Raw genomic sequence first — 24,893 nt, 5'->3', positions numbered from 1 at the left:
TTTGTCAGTAGAAGGTGATTTATTGGAAAGTTTAGAAACATGTGGCAACAAGACAGGTAGATCTCTGCACTGTTACTCTCCAGACCCAGAGCTGACATACCATACAGAAAGAGCATACGTGCTTCAGAAGGAATGTGCAGGATCGCTGAAATTGACCCCTCAGGGAACAGCAAGAATGCTGTGTCTCATAGCCCATAATTTGCCAAAGGACAGGACTTAGGTAAGTACATGTTTATGATAACATTAAGGTTGTCTTGGCTTACACAAGCAACAGTAAGTAAAGTAGAAATCTTGAGGCATTCCTGGGCCTGGGGTTAATCAGAAGTCAACATGGCAGATTAGCATCCAAGATGAAGTGGCATCATCGTGCAGTGTCCAACGTTGTACACTTGATTAGGAGGGAGTAAACGAGATTGAGCACTGGGAGCAACAGTAGCAGGAACCCAACAGCCCAAAGTTAGAAGGAGCACAAGTGTTCACTGATGGATGAATGGATAAACAGAATGTGGTCTAAACATACCATGAAATATTATCCAGCCTTTAAAAGGGGAGGAAGTTCTGATGCATGCTACAACATGGATGAACCTTGAGGACATTATACAAGTGAAATAAGCCAGGCAGAGAAGGATAAATGCTGTATGATTCTACTCATATGAGGTACCTAGAGTAGTCAAACTGATAGAGAAAGTAGAATGTTGATTGCTAGGAGCTGTGGGGATGGGAAGATGGGAAGTTGTTTAATGGGTAGAGTTTCAGATCTGCAAGATGAAAAGGGTTCTAGTGATGGATGGTAGTGATGGCTTGCACCACAATGTGAATGTACTTTACTAACTGCACATTTCAACATAGTTAAGATAGCAAATTTTCATTTTGTGTTTTTTACCAGAATTTAAAAAGAAAAAAAGGGTTTTTTTTTTTCGTTTTTGTTTTTGTTTTTTCAAAAAAGTCGTAGGACAAAACAAGGTGGAAATGGTTTCATGAAAACCAAAGATATAGAGTGTTTCTAGAATGAAGGATTCATTGAATGCTGCTAAGAAAAAGATGAGATGAGGAATGAAAACATCAGGAGGACTAATGAACAGGGGTATTACTGCTGAAACAATACAATGTCTTTAAGATGCAGAAGTGGGGTTGAAACCACATTGAAGTAGGTGACACTCTCTTCTTCCTTATCCGGGAATGAGTTGGTTGTTGGTGATCATCAGTCTGATCCACTCCAAGACAGATCATAACAGGGTCCAGTCTGTGCTCCCCTGGGATCGTTCGCCATGACTAGAAGTTGAAACTGGGCAAGAACATGTAGACAGTCAGAAAGGCTTATGCTTCTACTGCTCCCCGCTCCCCATTCAGTTCTTCTCCAAGTCATTAATTCCAAGGCCAAGGTGAGTTAATAATGGAATGTCCACCAGGCACAGTACTCATGCCTGTAATCCCAGCACTCTGGCAGGCCAAGGTGGGCAGATCACAAGGTCAGGAGATCGAGACCATCCTGGCTAGCACGGTAAAACCCCGTTTCTACTAAAAATACAAAAAAATTAGCCGAGCGTGGTGGCACAGCTACTCGGTGGGCTGAGGCAGGAGAATCGCTTGAACCCAGAAGGCGGAGGTTGCAGTGAGCCGAGATTGCGCCACTGCACTCCAGCCTGCGTAACAGAGTGAGACTCCATCTCAAAAAAAAAAGGAATGTCCATGTGGACTACTCTTCTGACTGTCCTGAATATCTTTGTTTTAGAAACAAACTTAAAATGTGATTCAGTAAAGTGAGCAGATTAGAACATCTTGTTCTAAGCTACAATGTCATATACAAGAGAATCTGCCTGGTATTGCCCCAGAGAATATTCAGTCTTCAGTTTTATAAATCCTGGCTGCACCCTCAACACGGAGGCACCCAATGTTGACAAGTCCATGTGGGAAGCACCTCAATTATAAACCAGTACCTCTATTTGAGAGGAAATATAGGTTTGGTGCTCATATGTGAAACCCAATTGGGTTTTTCTAACCATGATATTACCTATTCAGACCATGTCTTTCCCAGCTGAAAGGACTCAGATGCATCATTTCAGGAGCTCTACATAAAACCTCTAGCATTGAGTGACCCTGTGCTATAAAATGTGAATGTTTACTCATCATAGATTATAGTTTAAATCATATGGCATTAAAACCATCAAAACTGTATGAAATTCCCTTGAAGCATCTTAGGTGATGTGGTAGTAGCAGTATTATCAAGATACTATAGGCCAGGTGTGGTGGCTCACACCTGTAATCCCAGTACTTTGGGAGGCCAAGGCGGGCAGATCACCTGAGGTCAGGAGTTTGAGACCAGCCTGGCCAACATGGTGAAACCCCATCTCTACGAAAAATACAAAAATTAGCAGGGCATGGTGGCACATGCCTGTAATCCCAGCTACCCGGGAGGTTGAGGAAGTAGAATCGCTTGAACCTGGGAGGCGGAGGTTGCAGTGAGCTAAGATCATGGCACTGCACTCCAGCCTAGGCAACAGATAGAGACTCCATCTCAAGAAAAGGAAAAAAAAAAAAAAAGGCATTATAGTATTATGCTATCACATTGTATTACTACTGTGCTATGTTTCATTTGTTTGCTTATTTACTGTCAGGCTCATTAATTTTACTGTGACATCCATGATTATGAAGACCATGTTGATTATGTTACTATTTTTACTGTTTTATACTAATTTGGCAAAGTGCTTAAAACGTTGTAGAGATTTAAGAAAATATAGGATGAATAAATGAAAAAGAAAACAAATAGCACAAGCAAACAGCCCAAGACCAAGCTCTGTAATATGACCGTGACTTTAGCTCAGAAAATTCCAGTTTGAACCTTGGTTCCACATTTTGTCTACTGGCAAATAGTGCAACGTCTTTGAAGCACAGTTTCTGTGTGTTTAAACTGGCAGTACTGATTCTTCCATGTACTCACTTCTGATTATTAATTAACTTATGTATGCATTCATGCCTTTTATTCCTTCATACATTTAAGTATTATGCACCTATCATGTGTCAGGCTCTGAAACAGGATTGAGAAAAAGGTGATGATTAAGATGACCCCAACCCACATACTAAAGGAATTTACAGATTTGTATTTGGGCACGACAAAGAGTAGACATACACTTGGTTTCTGTAGTGACAATATCATTTACTGACAGCCTAGCTTAGTATCAGATCCCAGGGTGCAGTTGGTGAAAACATCTATTTTAAGAAATATCATAGATAGGTGAAGAGGGTGAGACAGGGAGAAAAATATAGAAAAAGTATTGGTTGTCCCAGGAGATTAAATGCAGTGTTTGCTGATGGAGTTATGCAGATGGAGGATTTGGTGACTTTGTCAAGCTGAATGAGGAGAAAATCTGGAGTTATTAACTGATTCCATTTACCCACCATCTTTCTTTGTACTATTTCCCTCACAATTTTTACTCTTATCTACACTGCAAAAACTGTCAACGGGGTTATTTTGCTTTAAACACTCAGCTGTCTTTTAAGTTAATTGGAAGAGGAAAGAAAATGTCTTTTAAATTTACTTCTTTACTGTTTCTTGGCTTCTTCCTTCTTTCCCCCTGGACAACACTATGATTTCCTCACAGACTGAAGGACTTTAGAATTCATTGTTGTGTAGAACTGACAGCAATAAATTCTCACAGCTTTCATGTTTCTAAGATTACCTTGAATTCATCCTCATATTTGAAGCATATTTGGCAGGAAGGTTTTTTTTCCCCCTTCAGCACTTTAAAGACAATTTTCCATTTTCATTAGGCCTTTGTTTTTCTGATGAGAAGTTAGGGGGCATTTTTCTCCTCTTTCTCCACTGCCTGGAATTTGTCTGTTTGTATCTGGCTGCTTTCAATGACTCAGCTAGATAACAGGAGTGTTAAGAAGCTGTTAGAAGTCACTACTATTTGGTAAAATTCTGGTGATCTTGCCCCATGCCTGTACAGCCCAGCCCTTAGCCATAAATGTAGAGAGGACTTGGACGCAGACTTCTTTCATTGATCCATCATAGCTGTACGTCTAGCACATAGTAGGTTCTCAATACATTTTGTTAAATGAATGATTTAAAGAAGGCTGAGCTACAGCCAAAGACTCTACTGTGAGTTAAATTTCTTTATCCATTTGCAAAAATCCTGGAGCAAAGGAAATGGATATATTTATTCTCAATATCCCCTTTTTCATTTAAGTTTATTTACATAGTGAGAAATCCCAGAGATGTTGTTATTTCTAGTTACTATTTCTGGAGAGCAATAAGGATGGTCAAAAATCCAGAGTCATCTGAAGAATATTTTGAATGGTTTCTTCAAGGACATGGTGACTATGACTCAAAATAGGGGTTCCTAGAAGAATGGTAGAGTTTCTACCTCCAGGTCTTACTGTCTCATGGTTTAAACAAATTTTGCCCTCCAAACCTAGGTGTTGGTTAAATCTCTGGTACCTCCAGTTAGTAACAGAATCTCAGTGAACATGCTCTGTCCCTCCAAATTATTCTAAGTGCTGTGAACATTTAAAAATACAATTTACCACACTCAAAATAAGAGAAGTGTAATTCAAACCACACCGAGATACCATTTCTCACCTATCACACTAGGAGGTTTATTAGTTTCTCTCTGCTGTGATGAATTACCACAAATATAGCAGTTAAAACAAAGCAGTTTTCTTTAAACTGCTATGTTCTGTAGTTCAGAATTCCAAAATATGTCCTATGAGCTAAAATTAATATGTGGGTCTAGCTACCTGCCATTCCTGAGGCTCCAGGAGAGAATCTACCTCTTGCCTTTTCTAGCTTCTAGAGGCTGCCCTCACTTCGTCACACGGCCACATCCTTCTTGTCATCACATCTCTTTCTCTGCTTTTCCCACTTCTGCCTGACTCTTAAAATGACCCTTGTGATTACACTGTCTCCAGCTGGATAGGCCAAGATAATCTCCCCATCTGAAGATTCTTTAATCACACTTTCAAAGTCACTTGCGCCATGAAAAGTAACACATTCACAGATTTGAAGATTAGGTTATGGACATCTTTGGTGTGTGTGTACTGGGTGACCTGCTGCCTACTACAGCTAGCATTCAGATCATTCCAATCACCCTATTGGTGAGACTCTCATAGACAGGCATGCTCACATATTGGTGGTTAGATGGAAAATGACATAAATCTATGTAGGACAAGTTTGCAAATTCTCACATTCCTGCAGTTACATGTTCATGCAGAATTCCCCCTTATCAAACAGAAGAAGTACAAAAGCAAAAACACAAAAAAAGATGGATTTACAAAACTATTCAAATGTTCTTTACTTGAAATAGCAAACAAGAAAGAACCAAAATTGCCACTGACAATATTCTGGAATAGTACCCAACTTAAAACAGGAATAGGGAATACTGCCACATCACCGCACAGTAGCCTCTAGGATCCATTGTTAACTTAAAAAAAAAAAGATATAAAGAAAAACCTGTAGACTAGGCTACCAAGGAACCAAGTTGAAGGACAAACTCAGGAAACTGCATGAGGTGAGAAAAGCTGGTACAGCTTAGAACCAGGATGGGAGTTAGGTGTCGTGAAGGCATTAAGGTACTAATATCTGCATGGTCAACATCATGTGCAGACTTAATCACTATATTAAAGAGCTTCAAATTTAACCTGTATTTCAATTTTTAAAAAATATTGTTTTTAAAGGGTGGACTTCCATAAAAGTTATTTTTAAAGGCTGTCATGCCAAAAATAAAAAAATTAAAACATTGTTTTTCCTTCTGCCAGCTTGTGCAATTATCTGGCATCTTGTGAGATTACCTTGTAATTCATGGAGTAACCATATTTTTAACTGGTACAATTTTTGCTATAGCAGCATAACATGCTCCCAAAGTCCATGATCTGGCATGTTCCTGCATAAATGCTCTCCTCTCAGAGGTCCCAGTGTCGGCATTCAAACAGCGATTATTCAACCTTTTACTAGCTATTTTCAGCAGAAGAATGGTTTAACTTCTATGAGCCTCAATTTTCTTATTGATCAAAGTGTTCAGAGCTGCTCCATGTTACAAAAATACTTAGCATCTCTGGCTGGGTGCAGTGGCTCACACCTGTAATCCTAGCAATTTGGGAGGCTAAGGCAGGCGGATCACTTGAGGTCAGGAGTTAAAGACCAGCCTGGCTAACATGGTGAAACCCCGTCTTTACTAAAAATACAAAAAAATTAGCCATATATGGTGGTGGGCACATGTAATCCCAGCTACTTGGGAGGCTGAGGCAGGAGAAGAGCTTGAACCTGAGAGGCAGTGAGGTTGTAATGAGCCAAGATCGTGCCACTGCACTCCAGCCTGGATGACAGAGCAAGGCTCTGTCTCAAAAAATAGAAATTTAAAAAAATGTAAAAATACTTGGCATCTTTATTGTAAGATTTTTAAAAGCATCCATTTTGGTATTTGAAGTTCTTGGGGTATATGATCTACATCGAATTGAGCAGATCACTTCATTATTTGCACTTCAGCACCATCATGTCCACAGCCATAGCTTTTACTGAATTATGCCAGACCTTTAGTTGCAAGAAATATTAAATGTAAATAATTTGAGCAAAAGGACAATTATGAAAACACTATGCTTTTTCAATGAATCCTACATAAGAATTCAACTCAACCTCCTTAGAATGAGCTGGAGCAGTGGAATCAAACAGAATTCCCTAAATCTCTGCACTTTTCTGCTTGAATGTTTCACTTTTTATGTTTCAGCATAGGTTTCTATTGTTTTGTGTCCATATGACCCGAAAGCAAGCTGACCATTCCTGAATATTAGTTCTTCTATTTTACTGTCCAGATTTACAGAGAGAAATAGCAAGTTTACTCTGGATATGAAGACTAAAAATATCAAGGGGAGACGCTGGTGTGCATGTGTCAGATGCCCCACACTATATAAGTCAACAATATCGAAGTAACAGGATCCCTTGAGACATGACCCCTCCAGCCACAGTCATCTGAATACAGTGCAAATGTGAGGGAAAACCTTCTTGGTGGGTAGAAGATAAGCAAAAGACGTGTTAGCAGCCGTTAATTACATCATTTTCTGGCATAAGAGAAAGCAACTAAATTCATGATAGAAACAACAAAGTCACTGACTTCAAAAAAAAGAACAATGAAGTTTAGCTCCTACATTTGCTAACTGAATTTTCTTCATAATTGAAAATCCACTTCACAGGTAGAGGTGAAACTTATCTTCAATACTCGATCTCACATAGCACCTGCTGCCTTGTATCTAGGCAGTAAGGGCAGAATTCTATTTCTCTTGCAAATGAGAAAAAAAGGAAAAGGATTTCCGTTCACTTCACCCATGTGCTCCTTAACTACTTATGGCATGCATACAGTGGGCTGCAACTGTGCAGACAATCAAACCCATCACCTCTTTTCCTCATCTCTCTCACAGTGACTCATGACTCATGGTATGACCACACTCATGGCTGGCTACAAATGAGAGGAAAAAAGAATGTCCTGATAGTAGCATGTGAGGAACTGCATCAGGTAACCATCTTTCCCCAAAATTTACTCTCTTCCACCCCATTTCACAGCTATCTTCCCTCCCTTAATGGTTCTATTCCACTGTCCCATTCAAAGGTTATCCCAGTGAGAAGATCAAGGATGGTTGCTGTCTGCCTTTTCTTCATTGTTCCAGTTAGGTGGCAAATGTTATTTATTCAATTTTCTTATTTCCTTTGGCAACTTTTCATGCATGTACTGAGGAAGAGCTTAACATATACACGGTGAGGGCTATCAACAATTCTAGGGAAAATTTTGATGAATTCTAGAAACCCAGAGGCAGTGTCAGGAATGGGTGGGAAGGAAGATGGGGCTTTGAGGGGGCTTCAAAAATGGAGCAAGAAGTATTTATATATTCCAAGATTGACAGGAAATTGGATTCCAGCAAGGATGGAGCATGTCAATATTCAAAGACATGCACAGAAAGGGATGGGTGCCATCAAAAGTGGCTGAAATAGAGTTTAAAGTTCAGTCAATGTGCATTGGGGCAGCTAAAGGCCGGGCTCTCCTCAAGGGGAACCATCCGGTTTGAGTTTTACAGGATGAGAAGAGAGGAGTATATCTCTGTGTCTGAACTCAGGTGGCAGTTTTTGTCTATTGTGAAACTTGCTGTTCTAGCCTCTCTTGGTTTTCTTGCCCCTTCCTCAGAGTGGTTGGGACAATCCCACTCTAAAGAACTGTTTTGCAAATCTCACAAAGAGTCAGTTAATAACCATTTATGGGGTAGAGAAGAAAATAGGGAAAACTGGGGAATCTATCATTTCTGTTCTAGTCCATTTACATGGGTGATATACAAAATTAGGAAAGCTGGTCATTTTGGTTGAAAGATAGCTCTATCTTAGAGGTTTAAGTTGGATTAAAAGAGGTAAAATACACCATAATCATTTCCCACTCACCATCTATGCTGTTGCTTTTTCTTCTGCTAGAAAAACTTATGGTATCCTTGCATTGATTTGACTAATTCTTTACAAAACAGCTTAAAATTCTCTAGCATATAATCTCCCTAAAAATTCATACCCTCAGACTAATCACACACACAAAAAAGTCACACAAACTCAAACTGAGGGACATTTGATAAAAATCCTGATGAGTGACAAGGTCATAAAAGATAAAGACTGAGGAATCATTGCAGACCCAAGTAGACTAAGGGACATGATGGCTTAAAGAAATGTGAGATTTGTGACTAGAACCTGGAACTAAAAAAGATAATACTTGGAAAAACAGTGGAACTCTGAATAGCCTGCAGTTTCTCTGAGAGTATTGTACCAATGTGAAGGTTTTAGGTTGACTAATATACCATGGTTCTATATGATGGTAGCATTAGGGAAAGCTGGGGAATGTGTATATAGAAACTCTGTACCATCTCTGCAGCTCTTTGGTAATCCAAACTTATTTAAAAATAAAACTGTTCAAGAAAGAAGGAAAAAATTCACTACTTCATAAAAGCCTTTTCTGAAATGATTAATATCCTAAAGTTATATGTTCCCGTGGCTCTCAAAACTTTTTTTTTTTAATATTCCTTGCCATTTATTTATGTCAGTATTGGGTTGCCAGCCCATATTCCTCTAGTTTTCAGGCTAAGAATGTATCGAGGACACTCAGATCTAATGGCATTTAAACAGTCTATTTGCCTCTGAAGAGCATTCTCTTATAAACACTATCCTCTATCACTTACTCAGATTACACGTTTGCCAGATGAGCATAACAAACTCATCCTCTTCCTATTTCTCATTTTTTCTTTCCTCATCTTCATTCTCTGCTGCTGCTGTTTGTTTTCTTTTTCCCCATTGTATTTACCCTCATGTCCTCTCTCTTGTGGTTCTCATCCTAGGACATAAGAGCCAGTGTAGAGAGAATCAGCCAATTATTGGGCAAGAAACTAAGCCCAGAAGAACTGAACTCAAGTCATTAAGCACACATCCTTCCAGACCATGAAAGATAATAAAATGAGCAACTATTCCTTACCATTTATGCCTGAGGTTGCAATTTTTTCAATTTCTGCCATCAGACCTTGGCAATGACTTGAACAGTAAGATGTAACTCCCACATGCTTAGCATTCCAATAATGGAACACTAGCCATAAATGGGTACTTGGTAACTATATGCATCACAGTAAAGGATGGTTCATGAGAAAAGGTTTCTAGTATTAGGATGTGAAAGAAATAAAGACTGAATTTCCCTTCTTCTATTGATACACTAAGACATGGGACAAGAAAAATATTTGACTTTATAAAATAACATAAGTGGCTCATGACTTTGAATGACTAAGAAATGGAGTATTTTTAAGATTATGAAGAAGACTTCTAAAAACAGAGCATTGTTAATGAATAGTGAATAGCGTATATCTTGGGAAACCATCTGGCCACACTCTTTTTTTTTTTTTTTTTTTTTTTTTTGAGACGGAGTCTCACTCTGTCGCCCAGGCTGGAGTGCAGTGGTGCGATCTCGGATCACTGCAAGCTCCACCTTCCAGGTTCACGCCATTCTCCTGCCTCAGCCTCCTGAGTAGCTGGGACTACAGGCGCCTGCCACCACGCCTGGCTAATTTTTTGTATTTTTAGTAGAGACGGGGTTTCACTGTGTTGGCCTGGATGGTCTTGATCTCCTGACCTCATGATCCGCCTGCCTCAGCCTCCCAAAGTGCTGGGATTACAGGCATGAGCCACTGTGCCAGGCCTGGCCACACTCATTTTCTAGATATTGTTCATCATGTAGAGCACTCTCACGTTTTCTTCTTAGAGTTTCTTCTGCTCACAGTGCTGATCTAGGCCCTAGTCCTGTGGAGTGAGTCTTTCTTCACATATACTGAAAATAAGGAATGTTTATCCCACCAAAGAGGCTGAATAGAACCCCTGTGGAGAAAAACAGAGGACAGACCTGTGACTTATTACAGGTCAAACCTTCATCTGAGACCCTGTAATAAAGCCTAAACATGCTCACCACACAGTGGGCACTGGAAAGAATGAGGTTGCTGACTTCACAGGGTGGAAAGATTCCATTTTCAACCTGCAGTCTACAATGGGGTGGTTGGGAAGACCTCAAGGAGAGGATGACATTGACCTATTTGCTGGGCTCCCCAAGGGAAGAGCATTCCAGGTAAAGGAACAGCAGCGTACAAAACCTTGATGAGGAGGCAAACCAGCCACGTTAGAGGAAGAACACAGGAGGCCAGTGGGACTAAAGTGGAATCTGAGAGATCACAGTGTGGGGTTTCATTAGGGCTGTCTAGGCCATTGTGAGGAATCTGGATTCTACTCTTTGTGAGGTAGAAAGTCACTGGGGAAGTTAAAGGAGACCAGAACATGATCTGACTTATGGTTTAATAGAATTAATCTACCTGATATGTTAAGAATACATGACTATAAAAAAGTGACAGAATGAGTCAACAAGTTGTTGAAGTAATCCATGTGGAAAATGGTGGTGTCAATCATCAAATGGCCAAATAAAAAGGGGTTCAAGGATGGGGGGTTCATCAGTAACATCACATCTTGGTAAAGATTTAGGTAGAAGAAGGACTAATTGATCCTTTAATTTAGCATCATGGACAACTTTTGGTGACATTTATAAGAGCAATTTCAATGGTGGCATTAGAGGCCCAGTGTGCTCAAGGAAAAATGTTATCAAGGAGCCACAGACAAAGAACAGAAACTTCTCTTTTTAGGATCTTTTCTGTAATGGGGAACAGAGAAATGGGGGAGTTGTTTAAAGAGTATGCATGACTTAGAGTAACAGTGTTTTTAAATTAAGGGAAATTCCAGAACATTTTTATTATTCTAGAATGATTTAAGACAGTAGGAAAATTATGTGGAAGACAATGCTCATAATTATTAGAGCAGACAATGCTCATAATTATTAGAGCTACACCCTGAGCAAGTAAGCAAAGCAGTGAGAAAAGTGAGCCTCAGATGAGTGGTTGGCCTTCAGCAGGAACATGGACAGCTCATCTACAGTAATGGGAGGGGGCAGGGGGATGATTGTCCTGCTGGAAAATGTGGAACTTCTTCCTGACCCATCCTGGTTTACTCATTAAATGTGCCTCAAGGTCATCGGATGAAAGAGAAGATTGGGAGAAGCTATTGAAGGTAAAGCAGAAATATAAGGTATGATGTTTTCTCAGGCAACAAGTCTTGGTGTAAGTGGACATTAAGGTTAAAGGGAGATAATTAAGCAAGGTTTTCCGGTTTCATCTCCTGTCATGTTTAAAGTTGAGTTTACTTGGGATTAGTGTTTATCAGATGAATTCTCTCTAGCTAAAAATGCAAAGAAGTGACTAAAGTAATTAAAGTGACTAATTAATTTCAACATCTCAATGTGGGCTATGAAGTAAATTAGCTCATGAGAGGAAAGGGATAGTAAGATGAAGGTAGATCACTCAGTTGTAATTCTCGAGTTGAAGTACTGTGGAAATGGAGTTGCTAATGCAAATTTTCTTAAAATATAGATATGTGACATTGAAATGATGGTGGATATACATACATTATTAATGAAAAATATGTGGGGTAACCCTTGAGTTGAGTGGCTGATGGGGTAGAAGACATGGTCACTAGAAAAGGTCAAGGAACAGAGAGGTGGAGCAAGATGGCAGAAAGGAACACTTCAGCAAACCCCCCAGCAGGAACATAAATTTCAACAACTCTCTACGCAAGAAAATATATTCACAAGAGCTAAGGAAACTAGATGAAAGATCACAGTACCTGGTCTTAGCATAACAAGGAAAGACAACTGAAAACAGTAAGAAAGATACTCTCCCACTGGCTTCACCTCCCTCCTTCCAACCCTAGGCAGCATAGCACGGAAGGCCTTAAAGGAAGGAGAGGGAAACGTGCATGGTACAAGTACTTGCCCTGCCACAGTAAAACACAGCACTGGGCAGAACCTCAAGGCCCCTGAGTATAGAATGGTGGCCATGAACAGAGCTTTTAGATCCACCCCAGGCCAGAAGAGAATCTGCCACCCACACAGGACGGTCCCATGTCCCAGACCACTTCACTGCTGGCTGACTAAAATGGCCTCAGCCCTAAATCAATTCACTGGCAGGCAGCCTCAAATCAATTCACTGGCAGCCGTAAGCCTTGGGCAGGTAAAGAGACAACCTACAGATTGGGAAAGAGTAATTTACAAACCATGCATCTAACTAGGGATTAATATTCAGAATATATAAGGAACTCAATTCGATAGCAAAAAACTAAATAATCTGATTTTAAAATGGGAAAAAAACCTGAATAGATATTTCTCAAAATGAGACATACAAATGACAAGCAGGTATATGAGAAATGCTCTATATCACTAAGCATCAAGGAAACGGACATCAAAAGGACAGACAGCTCCTGGCCAGCTTTCACATTACAATTGCTAAGATTATCTACTGTGATGGGATATAGGTGCAAAAGAATGCCCTGCCATGTGCAGTACCTCTGGCCTTTGATTAGTACTGCAGAAATAGCAACTATTAGGACTGTGGAATAGATGCCTTTAAAAAAGTGCTACTAATGCAAACAGCAGAGAAAATAACAATCTCAGATACCTTAATCAGCATTCTAAAGCGTGAATATCAAAAGGAGCATTTAAAGAAACTGTCATCTCTTGCAGTCAGAGGGCAGGCAGAGCTCAAGTCCAAGCATATGCACTTACTGGAAGAGGTGACTCAAAGGCTCAATTTCTCAACTACATAAGTCTCCCAAGCCAAAGTTGGACCCTTGATGAAGAAAGAGTTGGCTTTAGGACTGGAGATGGGGCATATAAGCAGATGAAGTTGTAGATCTTAAACAGTCATATTCTCTTTAGCCTTATTTTTGCTTTAAGAAGAGTTTCATTCAGTTTCTTGAAAGATAAGGCCCCCCTTCTTTGAAGACCATGCAGAAGCATCATATCAGCTATGTACCTCACAAGATAATGCTTGCCTTCCATAGGAATGTGTATACCATTGAGGCCAGGAGTTCAAGACCAACCTGGCCAACATGGTGAAACCCTGTCTCTACTAAAAATACAAAAATTAGCCGGGTATGGTGGCAGGTGCCTGTAATCCCAGCTACTCAGGAGGCTGAGGCAGGAGAATTGCTTGAAAAAAAACTGGATATGACTGTGATTTTAAGACTTTCGCAAAACACAATGCAAATAAGCCAGCACACAACACTGAGTAAATGTTTGTCAAAAGGTAGACAGCAGTGTCTCGTAGTTTCTATAATTTGCTGAATTTATTTTTCATGTGTTCAGTAGATAACCTCAAGATATAAAGAAATCTGGTGCACAACTAGGTTATTGATCGTAAGCATTTGAGCAAAACTACACACCAGGGTTCATGCCTGACCTCAGGGTAGGGGAGGCTCCAGGACTAGTGGGATGTGACTGATAAGTGAAAGGGAGGGAGAGAGAAGCATACATTTGTGACAGCATAAGGAGATTCATTTGCATATAAGCATCTAGCACGAAAAGATATAGGCTGTTTCCTTAACTCTTCAACACCATGCTCTCAAATCCTCTGAAAATAATTCTTCCACAAGAACTTTATTCTGTTGTCACAATTCAGGCCCTTGAAATCCCACAAATAAACTGTATACCTCCCCAGTGATATCCTGACTCAATTCTCTCTGCTTAACCCCTTCAAACAATACTCACAAATACGAGTTCTGCTATGGGCTATGATACAGAAGCTTGTACTAGACAAGTCTTCCGTATCATAGCATATGGCAGATGCAACTATGTATGGTAGATGCAACTGTGTATGGTAGACACAGCCGATAGCACTAACTTAAGCATACTCTGAAAATGACCCAGCATGGCAGACCCACCTGAATGCATGTTTGGAGCTCCAAATACGACCAACCTGGAGATTCATCCTTATCTATGATGAATGTCTGAGTCCCTGGCCTGTCCTGTGGAACGCGGGCCCTATGGGGGATTGAGGCTCTTTGTCTTGGGTTAAATGAGTCCCTGGCCTGTCCTGTGGAACGCTGGCCCTATGGGGGCTGAAGCTCTTTGTCTTGGGTTAAATGACAGTTGCCATGTGGATGCTGTTAGGAGGAGAGTGTTAAGTGAAAATGCTATATAAAGTCCATGCTTTCTGCAAGCAGTGGCAGTTCTCTTGTTCAGCCCACCACCGCTGGACCACTCTGTATGTAAGTTCCATCTCACATATAACCTATGCCTCATTTCCTGGATCTGAGTCTCTTCTTCAGCCTCTTGAACCTGGTGCCATCCCTTTTGGAGTTGAAAGAGTTACAGCATGACACAATAGCACACTACAAAATTAAACTATATCAGGGCAGTTTTCAGGCAGTGGACAAAAGGCCATGCATGACTAAGATTCATGTGAGAGGGGAACCTGTTAACAAGCTGAGCCTCTTTATCTCCCCATTCTCTGTTGAGGGATAATTCCTCAACTACAGTGGACACAGCTGGAATCTGAGCCAAGCGGAGCAGTCATGTTGAGTTCAGGAAGCCTCACTGCTAAATGCCACCTATCAAAGTGGCCTCCCCAGACCATCCTGTGTAAAATAATCCCTCTTTCCTCTCTAGACTTTCTAGCGTCTTTATCCTACTTTTTTCTTTTTTTTTAAACAAATGAAATCTTGACAGCCACTGTTCAAACGAGAAATTTCTGAGATTAAATCACAACAATATTCCGGAGCTTGATCTTTGGCTGTTTTTGTTATTTTTATTTTTATTTTGAGACAGAGTCTCGCTCTGTTGCCCAGGCTGGAGTGCAGTGGTGCGATCTCGGCTCACTGCAAGCTCCGTATCCCGGGTTCATGCCATTCTCCTGCCTCAGCCTCCCGAGGAACTGGGAATACAGGCACTTTTTTTTTTTTGAGACGGAGTCTCGCTCTGTCGCCCAGGCTGGAGTGCAGTGGCACGATCTCGGCTCACTGCAAGCTCCGCATCCCGGGTTCATGCCATTCTCCTGCCTCAGCCTCCCGAGGAACTGGGAATACAGGCACTTTTTTTTTTTTTGAGACGGAGTCTCGCTCTGTCGCCCAGGCTGGAGTGCAGTGGCGCGATCTCGGCTCACTGAAAGCTCCACATCCCGGGTTCACGCCATTCTCCTGCCTCAGCCTCCTGAGTAGCTGGGACTACAGGCATGTGTCACCACACCCAGCTAATTTTTGAATTTTTACCAGAGACGGGGTTTCACCATGTTGGCTAGGCTGGTCTCAAACTCCTGCCCTCAGGTGATCCACCTGCCTTGGCCTCCCAAAGTGCTAGGATTACAGGCATGAGCCACCACACCTGGCCCAGACAGTTATTTTCTCATAGTTCTAGAGACCAGAAATCTGAGATCAGAGTACAAATATGATGCGGTTTCAGTGAGGGCTCTTTTCCTGGCTTGCAGATGGCCACCTTCTTGCTGTGACCTCATATGGTGAAGAGACAGAGAGGGGAAGATCTCTTTTCTTCTTCTTACAAGGCCATGCTACTATCCAATTAGGGTTCTACCCTTATGACCTCATTTAACTTGATTAGCTCCTAAAGACCCTATTTCCAGATACAGTAACACTTGGGGTTACAGCTTCAACATATAAATTCCTGGGAGAGACACAATCCAGCCAATAACAGAAGTACAGCTAATATAATGCACTATGATATGAGAATATGTTGATAATTTATCAGCTACACTAATGCATAAGATAAAGTTAAAGAGTTTCATGCAGGACGGGCACAGTGGCTCACGCATGTAATCCCAGCACTTTGGGAGGCTGAGGCGGGCAGATCACGAGGTCAGGAGATCGAGACCATCCTGGCCAACATGGTGATTCCCTATCTCTACTAAAATACAAAAGATTAGCTGGGCATGGTGGTGTGCACCTGTAGTCCCAACTATTCAGGAGGCTGAGGCACAGGAATCGCTTGAACCCAGGAGGCGGAGGTTGCAGTGAGCCGAGATGGCACAACTGCACTCCAGCCTGGAGACAGAGCAAGACTCCGTCTCAAAAAAAAGAAAAAAAAGAGGAGTTTCATGCAATTTAATGTGTTTTGTATCATATGATTCAAATTATAACCCAGGGAGAACATGAATTTACACTTATAGGCCCAGGGACACTCCACATTAGAACTTTCCTTTAGACCTATTAAAACTACGCATCAGAGGCCTCTGACACTGACTGGGAGAGACATGCCCTACATAGACGTACAGATGTTATGATGATGGCAGAAACCCAATTGTGTTGAAAAGTAAGCATCGGCCAGGTATGGTGGCTCACACCTATAATCCCAGCACTTTGGGAGGCCAAGGCAGGTGGATCATTTGAGGTCAGGAGTTTGAGACCAGCCTGACCAAAATGGTGAAACCCCTCGTCTCTACTAAAAATACAAAATTAGCTGGGCGTTGTGGTGCATGCCTGTAATCACAGCTACTCGGGAGGCTGAGGCAGGAGAATCGCTTGGACCTGGGAGGCGGAGGTTCCAGTGAGCCGAGATCGTGCCATTGCACTCCAGCATGGGTAACAAGGGCAAAACTCCATTTCAAAAAGAAAAAAAAAAAGGAGGCATCAAATCCATATTCCCTCTGAATTGTAAGCAATGATTTATAATTCAGCTGCTTCCCACATGGGCAACTCAACATCTAGTATTTCACAGTGGGTGCAGCAGAGATGCATTTAACTAATGAAGAACTGGATATTCTCTAGGGTAACACCAAGGAGATTATCTAGTATATGACACTGTAGCCTACAACCAGGTTTTCTAATATTCTCATGTTACTGAATCACATTTTAACTGCTCCTAAAGTGCTGGCATTCAGGACAGACAGAAAAATAGTACACACTTACATTCCACTGTTAGCTCACCTTACCCTTGAAATCGAAGAATGACTTGGGGAAGAAGTGAGTGGGGAGAAGGAGGTGTAGAAGCGTGGCCATTCTGACTCTCTATACATTCTTGCACAGACTTAGTTCTATCCTTGGCAAACTATTTAATATTCCAAATGGCAACAGATGGGACCCAGCTGGAATCTCTCTTGGAGTAGATCAGACTAAGGATCTTCATCATTCAACTGATTCCTGAATAGGGAAGAAGAATGTCATCTACTTCAATTTGACTTCTGACCCCACCACTGTATCTTTAAAAAAAGATAGCTCTATTGAGATATAGTCATAAACTACATAATTCACCCATATAAAGTGTAAAAATCAGTAACTTTTAGTATATTCATAGACACGTGTAACCACCACCACAGTCAATTTTAGACATTTTTATCACGTCAAAAAGAAACTCCATAACCTTTAGCTATCCCCTTCCTCACCTCCCATTCCTCCAAAACAAAGCAGATAGTAATCTACTTTCTGTATCTATGGGCCTGCTTATTCTAGAGATATGTTTTTATTTTCTATATTTTATTATGTTCCAACATATTGGGGTAGGGGAGCTAGTAGTTGGCTGGGGAGAGCCCCTCCTGTGGCTAGCTAATTCTTAAAGGCAGTAAACAATTTGCCCATAAACATAGCCTTTATATGCAACCAACCAATCCAAAGCACATATCCCCAATTACCATCTTCATCTAACGCTCATACACCAACCGTTATTTCCCCTGCCCTAAACCAACCTGAGGACCAGACAACTAGAGACTACCCCCATAGCCCAGAACCTGAGGACATTATTCAAACTAGACAATCCTAAATTGCTTCCCCTGCCTCACTTTGCCTTTCCTAGAGGAAACATGATAAAGGCTCTGGGTCTAGGCTTTTTCCCTTCTGCCTTGGCACTCCTTCTGCCTCCTGACCAAATCTTGATACATCCCCACGTGGCTCTGTATGGTTGGCATGCTCCCTTCTGCTGGGAAATGGAAGTAATAAACTCTTCCTGCAAAGGCAGTTGTCTCCATGTCTGTCACCTCACCATACCTGATTTTAAAAATCCAGGGTACGTTTTAAAATGCCTCTCCTCACATGGAAACTGTCTTAGCCAAAAATAAACCAAAAAAACATAAACTTAACGTTTGATGCTACATAAAATAGGATTATGTTTTAGCAACACTAGATTAAGAAGACATAAAATGGAGACATTTCAAAAAGCTTTTCTCATGTGTTACAAACTGTGTCCCTGCAAATTCTTATGCTGAAGGCCTAACACCCTGCACCTCAGAATGCGACCTTATTTGGTTGTTGCAGATATAATTAGTTACATCAAAATGAGGTCATTAGGGTACTAATCTAATTGGTATCCTTATAAAAAGGGGAAACTTCCAAAATAGTTCGTGTACCCCATAAATATACATACCTACTATGTATCCACAAAAATTAAGAAAATTATAAAAATTAAATGGAAAAATTTTAAAGGTGAAATTTGCACACAGACACATGCATGGGGAAAATGATATGAAGAGACCACAGATTTCTGCTATTTAAGCCACCCAATCTGTGGTACTTTATTATAGCAGTTGTAGCAAACCCATACATCATAGGGGAAAAAAGTTACCAAGTTTGAGTCATATTCTACAGCCAAAAAAAGGAAAAAGCTTTGTGTAACTAACCTTATCTTGTTAGAATTTGCAATTACAACTAAAAAAGTTCATTTTCAAGTGTATCATTTTTTGTTAGGTGTGTTTTTAAAAGCATATGAATTTATGTATTTATTTTATTATACTTTAAGTTCTGGGTTACATGTGCACAATGTACAGTTTTGTTACACAGGTATACACGTGCCATGGTGGTTTGCTGCACCCATCAACCCGTCACCTACATTATGTATCCCAGCACTTTGGGAGGCCGAGGCGGGCAGATCACGAGGTCAGGAGATCGAGACCACCATGGCTAACACGGTAAAACCCCGTCTCTACTAAAAGTACAAAAAAATTAGTCGGGTGTGGTGATGGGCACTTGTAGTCCCAGCTACTCGGGAGGCTGAGGCAGGAGAATGGCCTGAACCCAGGAGGCGGAGCTTCCAGTGAGCCGAGATCGCGCCACTGCACTCTAGCCTGGGCCACAGAGCGAGACTCTGTCTAAAAAAAAAAAAAAAAAAAAAAAAAAGATTCCAGATACTCTGGAGCTGTGATAGGGTCAGGTATTTAATTTATACCTGTAATTCCCATGGGTTCCTGGGGCAGGGGGAGGGGGTGGGGAGTCTTGAGGTGAGAGTGAGGGAAGGTCTGACCAAATCCAAGAGCAGGACTAGATTCTGGACATGGGCTCTGGGACAAACTGTCTTAGAAAGCTCATGGGTGTCTTGGGACAAACTGTCTTAGAAAGCTCACGGGTGTCTTAGAAAGCTCATGGGTGTCGGAGAATGGGCACAACAGAGCTTGATCAGGAGCCAAGACATCTGACCCACATACTCTGGTTTCTCTGAACTAGGACAGTCTGAGGCATAAAGCTTTTTCCTCAGTCCAGGGCTTCCCAGATTTTCGCACTAACGTGCCCCTAAAACAGCAGAAAGGATGACATACTTTCTTGGGAGGTGGTTTAAAGAAAACAAAGAAACTGCCAAGTGACAGATTTATCCTAAGGTTTCTTGGATCTCTTGACCACACCCCTTATTCTAGTATTAACAGGTATTTAGAACAATCTCCAGCCTAGAAAGAAACTTGCTCCAAGAACAACTCAGAGAACGGCTTACAGGATTAAAGAAAACCTTAAATGGAAAAATTCACTTTTGACCAGGAACAACAATCAGTAAGTGCTAGCTGCTAGTCACAGAGGTAATGGTAAAAGTCCTAATAGCAGTGTCTGTTAGCTTTTATTTTTATTATTACTACTACCTAATCACAGAAATGGGAAACCCAAAACTAGTTCCTCACACATTCTCCCTACTACCTAGTCCCCAAAACTTGCTCAGAGTCACCGGGGAAGAAAGAAATCACAGGCCCTGGGTTCCCCTCGCACATATACCCACCTATACAACTACAAAAACTGGGTCTCAACACACAGGCGGGTACACACACACACAGTCAAAAACACTGGCTTTCCTTGGCCGGGCGCGGTGGCTCACGCCCTTAATCCCAGCACTTTGGGAGGCCGAGAAGGGCGGATCACGGGGTCAAGAGATCGAGACCATCCTGGCCGACATGGTGAAACCCCGTCTCTACTAAAAATACAAAAAAATTAGCTGGACGTGGTGGCGAGCGCCTGTAGTCCCAGCTACTAGGGAAGGATGAGGCAGAAGAATGGCTTGAACCTGGGAGGCGGAGGCTGCAGTGAGCCGAGATCGCGCCACTGCACTCCAGCCTGGGCGACAGAGCGAGACTCCGTCCCAAATAAATAAATAAATAAATCACTGACTTCCCACACACAAACAACACTCACCCACAAAAACTGGCTAGGGCTCGAAACCTTAGTCGGATAGTATTTTAGGCTTTATGGGCCACAAGATCTCTGCTGCAAGTACTGAACCCTGCCATTGTGCAAAAGCATCCATAGAATAGACGTAAATATCCACAAGTATACATATTCAAAATCAGCGGTTCCCCACAGAGATGTACACACTGCAAAAACTGGGCTCTAGAGTCAATAGTAAATAGTTCAGGCTTTGTGGGGCCACACAGTACTTGTTGCCACCTACTCAACTCTGCCCTTCCGCAAAAGTGGATGCAGAAGCTAAACAAATGTCCAGAACATACACACATATTCAAAATCAGTGCCCCCCGCCACGTACAAAACCACAAAATTCGGCTCAGAGACACACGTATAAGAAAACACAAAGGTTCGTCCTCACACATGTTCAGGGTAACACAATGTGGGTCTCACCTACACAAACGCGCGATCAAAACCCGGGACCCGCAAGCCCAGATGACTGGGACGAGGCCATACTTCACGTCTTCTCTCACACACTCACAATTACGCAACGGTCACCTCAAACGACTTTATAGCGGACATCCCCGGACCTTCCGCTGCCCGCTCCTCCTCGTCCCTTCTCACCGCCGCGGTCAGCCTCATCGACCCCGTCTCAATCCCGACACAGTCAGTCTCATTGCCAGCCCGCCGGCTGCGCAGGCGCAACACCGCATGAAACAGCCCCAGGGCGCGCAGGGGCCTTTGGGAAATGTAGTCCGGCCGCCACGCAAAGGACTGTGGGCCTCTTCGCAAAACGTGCGGGTGAGTCCCCACTGTTGGCCTAAAGAAACATCCCTCCACTGCTCTCCCGGGTCAGTTCATCTCCGACCCGGACAGAGCAGAACCAGCGCAGCCCAAGCCTTCTTCACCTCACGTTCTGGGTGGGACCTTCCACAGCCTCGCTGCACCTCGGGGGCTTCTGGATATTGCAGGATGACTGCGTAGTGCGCACGCGCGGGGGGCGGGCGTCCGCGTTCGCGGGTGAGGCCGGCTCCAAACCTCGTGAATGTGGGGGCGGCTGGGGGCAATAAGCCCTCACACGGGAACGTGTGATTGTGGGAGCGGGGAAGGCGGCGAATTGGGGAGGTTGGGTTTGGTTAAAGAGCTCGAGGAAACGCCTCAGTGTCCACACGTAATCTGAGAAGATGAAAAGCAGGGCCGGGCGCCCGTCGCCTAGGAGCCGGGTGCGCATGCCAGCCCCTCGGGTGTGCGCAGGCGCGAGACCTCGCGCGTCTGCCCCCAGTACTGCACCGCTAGTGCGAACGCGCTTGTGCGTGTGGCGCTGAGGGGGCGGAGCCTCAGGCCGGGGCTGGTGGTACTATACCCGAGAGGCGGGTGAGCGCGTGCCGCGTGGCCTTGTTTGGGGGCGGGGCCACGCGCCCGCCTGCGTGGTGCGTGTGTGAAGGGGGGTGCAGCGCGCGGTCTCGGGGTCCCGGAGGAGAGTGCGCAGGCGTTGAGTCCCTGCGCGGCTGTCACGGTGGTCGCTGCCGGGGTCGGAACCCGGGAAGACCGAGGTGAGGGGGCTGGCGAGAGTGTGGGTGTGTCTCTTTGAGGGCGTGGGCGGCGCGCCCGCCACTGCGTGGACGTTCCTGCCCGCCACTGCGTGGACGTTCCTGCCCGCCACTGCGTGGACGTTCCTGCCCAGGCGCGCGTGGGTTTGCGCGTCCACGATGGCGTGGGCGTCTGCGCGGGTGCTTGCGTGGGCGGTGGGCTCGCGCCTGCGTGGGTTCTCGGCCCGCGACGGCTTGGGGTTTGCGCCCTTTCGCCTCTGTGGCTCTTGGGGCTTGTGCGCCCGAGTGTGAAGTGGGCGCCGCGTGTGAGGCGAGCCGTGTGTGCCTGTGTGTGAGGGAGCTATGTCGGGACCGCGGCTGTGTATCACTGCGTGACCCACGCGAAGGAAACAATGGAGCCAGTGGGAAGCGGGGAGTGGGTGTGTGACGCTGGCTGTGAAGATTTGTGTTGCTGGAGTGTGTGCGTGTGTCAGTGTCAGGCTGATGTGGGCGTTTATTGTAGCCTTGGGTTACTGTGTGACTTGCCTGGGCGTCTGTCTGCCGCTTAGCGTCAGTGGCTTTGCGGTTATGAGTGTGTGACTGCCATTCTGGTGTATAATCTCACTGTAACCATGGAAATGGAGGCCCACAGGGAAGAATTCTGAGCGGCTCTAAGGTGTGATGGGCTGCCCTGGAAATCTGTGGAACTGTTTAATTGTGCATGAGTTTCCTCCTTGGTAAAATAGCATATTAATAGCACCTGCCTGGGTGTTATTGGGAAGATTAAACGGGATGATGTAGCTCAAACACCCTGCACAGAGCTTGTCACATACTAATCACCGTGTTTAGGTCTTGGTTATGGTGCTGGTGGTCGTTTTTCTTTGACCCTATACAGAGGCAGAGGTAGTAGTGAATACTGGAGGAGTTTGCATCTCTGAACTTGGGACTGGGCGATCTTTGTCCACATACCAGGGCATCTGACCATCTCCAGTTGAGCAGTGGTGCGCTGCCCCCGCCAACCACCTGCGTCGTCCGTTTTCTGCATGTGTGCATTTGAGTGGAGGACAGAGCCCTCCACTGACGCTAAGTATGGTTGTGTCCCCTTCCTACCAGGGTAGCTTGGAAAATTAAGAGCATGGACTGTGGCGCCCCGCTGTCTGGTGTTGACTCCTGCTTTCACCAGTGGCTAGCTTGTGTGACTGGGAGAGCTTACTTAAGTCTACCACTCCTCGGTTCACCTGTAAAACAGTAGTAATAACAGAACCAACCTCAGGCTTATGGTGAGCATAAGTAGAACTTGGCACAAGGAAGTGCCACATAAATGGTCACCGTTTTATTATTAGCATAATAACCGCAGGCGTCCCACACCTGGAAAATAAAATCCAGAGGTAGAAATGCAAAAGGATGAGCCCCAGAGTAAAGGTTTCAGGTCCAGAGGTAAAATAACTTGGACGTCCAGATCAGGGCTTAGGTTCAGAATTGTGTAGGCAGGGTCCTGGGAGGGCAGCATTAGGGTAGAGGAGGTGGGGTCAGGAACAAAGGATCTTCCTGATGGAGATGTCCCTAGGGAGCCCATGGGGTCAAGAACAGAACTTTGAAGTGTCAGGGACTAAGGGATGTTTCCATATAACACATGGGTCTGGAAATGTTTCTGTCCAGACCAGTGTTTCACAGCCTTGGCACTATGACATTTGGGGCCAGATAGTTTTTTGTTGGGAGGTGGAAGGGGGTGCTATTCTACGTATTATAGGATGTTGTGCAGCAGCCCTGGGCTCTATTTACCAGGCCAGTAGCACACCGCACCTCCCTCCGGGTTGTGACAAGCAAAAAAAAAAATGTCTCCAGACACTGTCAGATGTCCCCTGCATGGGCAAAATCACTCTGATTGAGAGGACCGTGATGCAAACGCATGGACAGACCCAAGGCATGATGATAGGGAAAAGAGTAAGGGAGCTGGGGAGGTGGGGAGCGAAGAGATGATAAAGAGATAGTATTCTGAGATGAGAAGAAAGGGCCTGCAGCCTGGGTAAGCTCCGAGATGCATTCATTCATTCAGCCAGTGAGTGCCTCCCGTGGATTGGGCACTGTGCTAGTCTCTCAACAAAACAGGCAAGGTTTTTACTCAGCTGGAACTTGCATTTAGTAGGAGAGACAAAAATAATGTCTATAATAGGTGCTGATGGGTATTTTGAAAAGTAAAGCAGGGTAAAGGGATTACAGGGTGTTGGCAGGTGTTCTTTTCAGAGTCAACATCCAGGTCTCCCATGGGCATCTTGGTCAACTCCAGAGCCAGGAATGGCCACCAGCAGTGACCCTTTGGAATTCCTTGATTAGGGAATCTTAAGAGTTTGACTTTGATCTTACCAAAGACTTTTCTCTTCACTGAGGTCTTGACTTCAACAGAAACAGGTCAGATCTCTAGCCCTGTTCTTGAGATTCTGAGACTCGAACGTTATTCTAAACAATGGCTTCATGTTACTCTCACCTTGGAATGCTTTATTTAAAAAAAAAAAAGGGGGCGGGGGCGGGTCAGACTCAATCCCCAGAGATTCTGATTTAATTGGTCTGGCATAGTGAACTGCCATCAGCTTCCACTATTTATTAGAAAGCTCCCAAGAGACTAA

At 43.5% G+C, this 24,893-nt stretch overlaps 1 protein-coding gene and 1 pseudogene across 13 annotated transcripts in view; one reads left to right on the top strand and one right to left on the bottom strand.

Annotated features, from left to right (window-relative positions):
* Positions 1–23,314, bottom strand: LOC134760675 (nascent polypeptide-associated complex subunit alpha, muscle-specific form-like; annotated as a pseudogene).
* The window catches only part of ZNF667 (zinc finger protein 667), a 37,900-nt gene continuing 34,407 nt past the window's right edge, over positions 21,401–24,893 (top strand). For 4 of the 13 annotated variants that reach the window (XM_063719761.1, XM_063719762.1, XM_054539153.2 and 1 more), the window contains exon 1: positions 22,155–22,293. The gene's annotated coding sequence lies outside the window, so the exon portion shown is untranslated. The other 9 variants (XM_063719763.1, XM_063719765.1, XM_054539160.2 and 6 more) reach the window with 7 other exon arrangements.

This window comes from Pongo abelii, chromosome 20 (genome assembly GCF_028885655.2).
Source record: "Pongo abelii isolate AG06213 chromosome 20, NHGRI_mPonAbe1-v2.0_pri, whole genome shotgun sequence".
NCBI lineage: Eukaryota > Metazoa > Chordata > Mammalia > Primates > Hominidae > Pongo > Pongo abelii.
The sequence above is the reverse complement of the archived record's forward strand: the minus strand, read 5'-3'. Positions and strand labels throughout refer to the sequence as shown.